Source organism: Triticum dicoccoides, chromosome 5B, assembly GCF_002162155.2.
Source record: "Triticum dicoccoides isolate Atlit2015 ecotype Zavitan chromosome 5B, WEW_v2.0, whole genome shotgun sequence".
Taxonomy (NCBI): Eukaryota; Viridiplantae; Streptophyta; class Magnoliopsida; order Poales; family Poaceae; genus Triticum; species Triticum dicoccoides.
In genome coordinates, this window is record NC_041389.1 from 686,411,127 (window position 1) to 686,418,225 (window position 7,099).

A 7,099-nucleotide genomic window follows, 5' to 3' on the forward strand; every position below is an offset into this window, starting at 1 on the left:
AGGGAGGGAGAGGAGGACGACCCTAGGCGCGCCCCAAGTGGGAGGAGTCCCACTTGGGCTCGAAGTAGGATTCGCTCCCCTTCCTCTTTTACCGGAGGGGGAAAGTTGGAAGGAGAGGGAGTAGGAGAAGGAAAGGGGGGCGCCGCCCCCACCCCTTGTCCAATTCGGACTCCTCCCTAGTGGGGGGCGCGCCCGACCCTTATGGACTGGTTAGGCTTTATGGAGAACATTGAAGAAAATTAAAAAATTTCCTACGTTTCACCAAGATCAATCTATGAATTCATCTAGCAACGAGAGAGAGGAGTGCATCTACATACCCTTGTAGATCGCGAGCGGAAGCGTTCAAAAGAACGGGGTTGAGGGATTCGTACTCGTCGTGATCCAAATCACCGATGATCCTAGTGCTGAACGGACAGCACCTCCGCGTTCAACACACGTACGGTTGGGGAAGACGTCTCCTCCTTCTTGATCCAGCAAGGGGGAAGGAGAGGTTGATGGAGATCCAGCAGCACGACGGCGTGGTGGTGGATGCAGCAGCGATCTCGGCAGGGCTTCGCCAAGCACTACGGAGAGGGAGAGGTGTAGCAGAGGGAGAGGGAGGCGCCAAGAGCATGGGTGCGGCTGTCCTCCCTCCCCCCTCTTTATATAGGGCCCCTAGGGGGGGGGCGCCAGCCTTAGGAGATGCAATCTCCAAGGGGGGGCGGCGGCCAGGGGGAAACTTGCCTCCCAAGCCAGGTGGAGGCGCCCCCACCCCTAGGGTTTCCAACCCTAGGTGCAGGGGGGCGCACCAGCCCACCAGGGGCTGGTTCCCCTCCCACTTCAGCCCATGGGGCCCTCCGGGATAGGTGGCCCCACCCGGTGGACCCCCGGGACCCTTCCGGTGGTCCCGGTACAATACCGGTGACCCCGAAACTTTCCCGATGGCCGAAACTGACTTCCTATATATAATTCTTTACCTCCGGACCATTCCGGAACTCCTCGTGACGTCCGGGATCTCATCCGAGACTCTGAACAACTTTTGGGTTGCTGCATACTAATATCTCTACAACCCTAGCGTCACCGAGCCTTAAGTGTGTAGACCCTATGGGTTCGGGAGACATGCAGACATGACCGAGACGACTCTCCGGTCAATAACCAACAGCGGGATATGGATACCCATGTTGGCTCCCACATGGTCCTCGATGATCTCATTGGATGAACCATGATGTCGAGGATTTGAGTAACCCTGTATACAATTCCGTTTGTCAATCGGTACGTTACTTGCCCGAGATTCGATCGTCGGTATCCCAATACCTCGTTCAATCTCGTTACCGGCAAGTCACTTTACTCGTACCGTAATGCATGATCCCGTGACCAAACACTTGGTCACTTTGATTTCATTATGATGATGCATTACCGAGTGGGCCCAGAGATACATCTCCGTCATACGGAGAGACAAATCCCAGTCTCGATCCGTGTCAACCCAACAGATACTTTTGGAGATACCCGTAGTATACCTTTATAGTCACCCAGTTACGTTGTGACGTTTGGTACACCCAAAGCACTCCTACGGTATCCGGGAGTTACACGATCTCATGGTCTAACTAAAAGATACTTGACATTGGAAAAGCTCTAGCAAACGAACTACACGATCTTGTGATATGCTCAGGATTGGGTCTTGTCCATCACATCATTCTCCTAATGATGTGATCCCGTTATCAACGGCATACAATGTCCATAGTCAGGAAACCATGACTATCTGTTGACCAATGAGCTAGTCAACTAGAGGCCTACTAGGGACATGTTGTGGTCTATGTATTCACACATGTATTATGATTTCCGGATAACACAATTATAGCATGAATAATAGACAATTATCATGAACAAGGAAATATAATAATAATCTTTTATTATTGCCTCTAGGGCATATTTCCAACAGTCTCCCACTTGCACTAGAGTCAATAATCTAGTTACATTGTGATGAATCGAACACCCATAGAGTTCTGGTGTTGATCATGTTTTGCTCGCGTAAGAGGTTTAGTCAACGGATCTGCGACATTCAGATCCGTATGCACTTTGCAAATATCTATGTCTCCATCTTGAACATTTTCACGGATGGAGTTGAAACGACGCTTGATGTGCCTGGTCTTCTTGTGAAACCTGGGCTCCTTGGCAAGGGCAATAGCTCCAGTGTTGTCACAAAAGAGAGTGATCGGCCCCGACGCATTGGGTATGACTCCTAGGTCGGTGATGAACTCCTTCATCCATATTGCTCTGTGCGCTGCCTCCGAGGCTGCCATGTACTCCGCTTCACATGTAGATCCCGCCACGACGCTCTGCTTGCAACTGCACCAGCTTACTGCCCCACCATTCAACATATACGCGTATCCGGTTTGTGACTTAGAGTCATACAGATCTGTGTCGAAGCTAGCGTCGACGTAACCCTTTACGACCGAGCTCTTCGTCACCTCCATAAACGAGAAACATATCCTTAGTCCTCTTCAGGTACTTCAGGATATTCTTGACCGCTGTCCAGTGTTCCTTGCGGGGATTACTTTGGTACTTTCCTACCAAACTTACGGCAAGGCTTACATCAGGTATGGTACACAGCATGGCATACATAATAGACCCTATGGGTGAGGCAGAGGGGATGACACTCATCTCTTCTATATCTTCCGCGGTGGTCGGGCATTGAGCTGAGCTCAATCTCACACCTTGCAATACAGGCAAGAACCCTTTCTTGGACTGATCCATATTGAACTTCTTAATATCTTATCAAGGTATGTGCTTTATGAAAGACCTATGAGGCATCTCGATCTATCCCTATAGATCTTGATGCCTAATATGTAAGCAGCTTCTCCAAGGTCCTTCATTGAAAAACACTTGTTCAAGTAGGCCTTAATGCTGTCCAAAAGTTCTATATCATTTCCCATCAAAAGTATGTCATCTACATATAATATGAGAAATGCTACAGAGCTCCCACTCACTTTCTTGTAAACGCAGGCTTCTCCATAAGTCTGCATAAACCCAAACGCTTTGATCATCTCATCAAAGCGAATGTTCCAACTCCGAGATGCTTGCACCAGCCCATAAATGGATCGTTGGAGCTTGCATACCTTGTTAGCATTCTCGGGATCGACAGAACCTTCCGGCTGCATCATATACAGTTCTTCCTTAAGATAGCCGTTAAGGAATGTCGTTTTGACGTCCATTTGCCATATCTCATAATCATAGTATGTGGCAATTGCTAACATGATTCGGACGGACTTCAGCTTTGCTACGGGAGAGAAAGTCTCATCGTAGTCAACCCCTTGAACTTGCCAATAACCCTTAGCGACAAGTCGAGCTTTATAGATGGTAACATTACCATCCGCGTCCGTCTTCTTCTCAAAGATCCATTTGTTTTCTATCGCTCGCCGATCATCGGGCAAGTCTGTCAAAGTCTATACTTTGTTTTCATACATGGATCCTATCTCGGATTGCATGGCTTCAAGCCATTTGTTGGAATCTGGGCCCGCCATCGCTTCTTCATAGTTCGAAGGTTCACCGTTGTCTAACAACATGATTTCCAGGACAGGGTTGCCATACCACTCTGGTGTGGAACGTGTCCTTGTGGACCTACGAAGTTCAGTAGCAACTTGATCCGAAGTACCTTGATCATCATCATTAATTTCCTCTCCAGTCGGTGTAGGCACCACAGGAACATTTTCCTGAGCTGCACTACTTTCCGGTTCAAGAGGTAGTACTTCATCGAGTTCTACTTTCCTCCCACTTACTCCTTTCGAGAGAAACTCTTTCTCCAGAAAGGATCCGTTCTTGGCAACAAAGATCTTGCCTTCGGATCTAAGATAGAAGGTATACCCAATGGTTTCCTTAGGGTATCCTATGACGACGCATTTTTTCGACTTGGGTTCGAGCTTTTCAGGTTGAAGTTTCTTGACATAAGCATCGCATCTCCAAACTTTTAGAAACGACAGCTTAGGTTTCTTCCCAAACCATAATTCATATGGTGTCGTCTCAACGGATTTAGACGGTGCCCTATTTAAAGTGAATGTAGCTGTCTCTAGAGCGTATCCCCAAAATGATAGCGGTAATTCGGTAAGAGACATCATTGATTGCACCATATCCAATAGAGTGCGATTGCGACGTTCAGACACACTGTTACGCTGAGGTGTTCCAGGCGGCGTGAGTTGTGAAACGATTCCACATTTCCTTAAGTGCGTACCAAATTCGTGACTTAAATATTCTCCTCCACGATCTGATCGTAAGAACTTTATTTTTCGGTCACGTTGATTCTCTACCTCATTCTGAAATTCCTTGAACTTTTCAAAGGTCTCAGACTTGTGTTTCATCAAGTAGACATACCCATATCTACTTAAGTCATCAGTGAGAGTGAGAACATAACGATATCCTCCGCGAGCCCCAACGCTCATTGGACCACACACATCAGTATGTATGATTTCCAATAAGTTGGTTGCTCGCTCCATTGTTCCGGAGAATGGAGTCTTGGTCATTTTTCCCATGAGGCATGGTTCGCATGTGTCAAATGATTCATAATCGAGAGACTCTAAAAGTCCATCAGCATGGAGTTTCTTCATGCGCTTGACACCAATGTGACCAAGGCGGCAGTGCCACAAGTATGTGGGACTATCGTTATCAACCTTACATCTTTTGGTATTCACACTATGAATATGTGTAACATTACGTTCGAGATTCATTAAGAATAAACCATTGACCAGCGGGGCATGACCATAAAACATATCCCTCATATAAATAGAACAACCATTATTCTTGGATTTAAATGAGTAGCCATCTCGCATTAAACGAGATCCAGATACAATGTTCATGCTCAAACCTAGCACTAAATAACAATTATTGAGGTCTAAAACTAATCCCGTAGGTAAATGTAGAGGTAGCGTGCCGACGGCGATCACATCGACCTTGGAACCATTCCCGACGCGCATCGTCACCTTGTCCTTCGCCAGTCTCCGCTTATTCCGCAGCTCCTGCTTTGAGTTACAAATATGAGCAACGGCACCGGTATCAAGTACCCAGGAGCTACTACGAGTACTGGTAAGGTACACATTAATTACATGTATATCACATATAACTTTAGTGTTTCCGGCCTTCTTGTCCGCTAAGTATTTGGGGCAGTTCCGCTTCCAGTGACCCTTACCTTTGCAATAAAAGCACTCAGTCTCAGGCTTGGGTCCATTTTTTGACTTCTTCCCAGCAACTGGCTTACCGGGCGCGGCAACTTCCTTGCCGTCCTTCTTGAAGTTCTTCTTACCCTTGCCCTTCTTGAACTTAGTGGTTTTATTGACCATCAACACTTGATGTTCCTTTTTGATTTCTACCTCTGCTGACTTCAGCATTGAAAATACTTCAGGAATAGTTTTCACCATCCCCTGCATATTGTAGTTCATCACAAAGCTCTTGTAGCACGGTGGGAGCGACTAAAGGATTCTGTTAATGACCGCCTCGTCCGGGAGGTTAATGTCCAGCTGGGACAGGCGGTTGTGCAACCCAGGCATTTTGAGTATGTGCTCACTGACAAAACTATTTTCCTCCATCTTACAACTATAGAACTTGTCGGAGACTTCATATCTCTCGACCCGGGCATGATCTTGGAAAACCATTTTCAGCTCTTCGAACATCTCATATGCTTCGTGTTGCTCAAAACGCTTTTGGAGCCCCGGTTCTAAGCTGTAAAGCATGCCGCACTAAACGAGGGAGTAATCATCAGCACGTGACTGCCAAGCGTTCATAACGTCTTGGTTCTCTGGAATGGGTGCTTCACCTAGCGGTCCTTCTAGGACATATGCTTTCTTGGCAGCTATGAGGATGATCCTCAGGTTCCGGACCCAGTCCGTATAGTTGCTGCCATCATCTTTCAACTTGGTTTTCTCTAGGAACGTGTTGAAGTTCATGTTGACATGAGCATTGGCCATTTGATCTACAAGACATTTTGAAAAGATTTTTAGACTAAGTTCATGATAGTTAAGTTCATCTAATCAAATTATTTAATGAACTCCCACTTAGATTAGACATCCCTCTAGTCAGCTAAGTGTTACATGATCCGAGTCGACCAGGCCGTGTCCGATCATCACGTGAGACGGACTAGTCATCATCGGTGAACATCTCCATGTTGATCGTATCTTCCATACTACTCATGTTCGACCAGGCCATGTCTGTACATGCTAGGCTCGTCAAGTTAACCTAAGTGTTTTGCATGTGTAAATCTGTCTTACACCCATTGTATGTGAACGTTAGAATCTATCACACCCGATCATCACGTGGTGCTTCGAAACAACGAACTTTCACAACGCTGCACAGTTAGGGGGAACACTTTCTTGAAATTATTATGAGGGATCATCTTATTTACTACCGTCGTTCTAAGTAAACAAGATGCAAAAACATGATAAAATAGTGACATGATATGGCCAATATCATATAGCTCCTTTGATCTCCATCTTCGGGGCTCCATGATCATCTTTGTCACTGGCATGACACCATGATCTCCATCTTCGGGGCTCCATGATCATCTTTGTCACCGGCGCACAGTTATGCATGGTGGCTTTGCCACAAATACGATGTCAACTACGTGATCATGCAATGGCAATATGACAAAAGTAATGTATGTCATGATAATGATGAACGGAATGGTGGAAAGTTGCATGGCAATATATCTCGGAATGGCTATGGAAATGCCATAAATAGGTAGGTATGGTGGCTGTTTTGAGGAAGATATAAGGAGGTTTATGTGTGATAGAGCGTATCGTTTCACGGGGTTTGGATGCACCGGCGAAGTTTGCACCAACTCTTAAGGTGAGAAAGGGCAATGCATGGTACCAAAGAGGCTAGCAATGATGGAAAGATAAAAGTGTGTATAATCCATGGACTCAAAATTAGTCATAAGAACTCATATACTTATTGCAAAAATTTAGAAGTCATCAAAAACCAAGCACTACATGCATGTGTTGGGAAACGTTGCAGAAAATAAAAAACTTCCTACGTTTCACCAAGATCAATCTATGAGTTCATCTAGCAACGAGAGAGAGGAGTGCATCTACATACCCTTGTAGATCGCGAGCGGAAGCGTTCAAGAGAACGGGGTTGA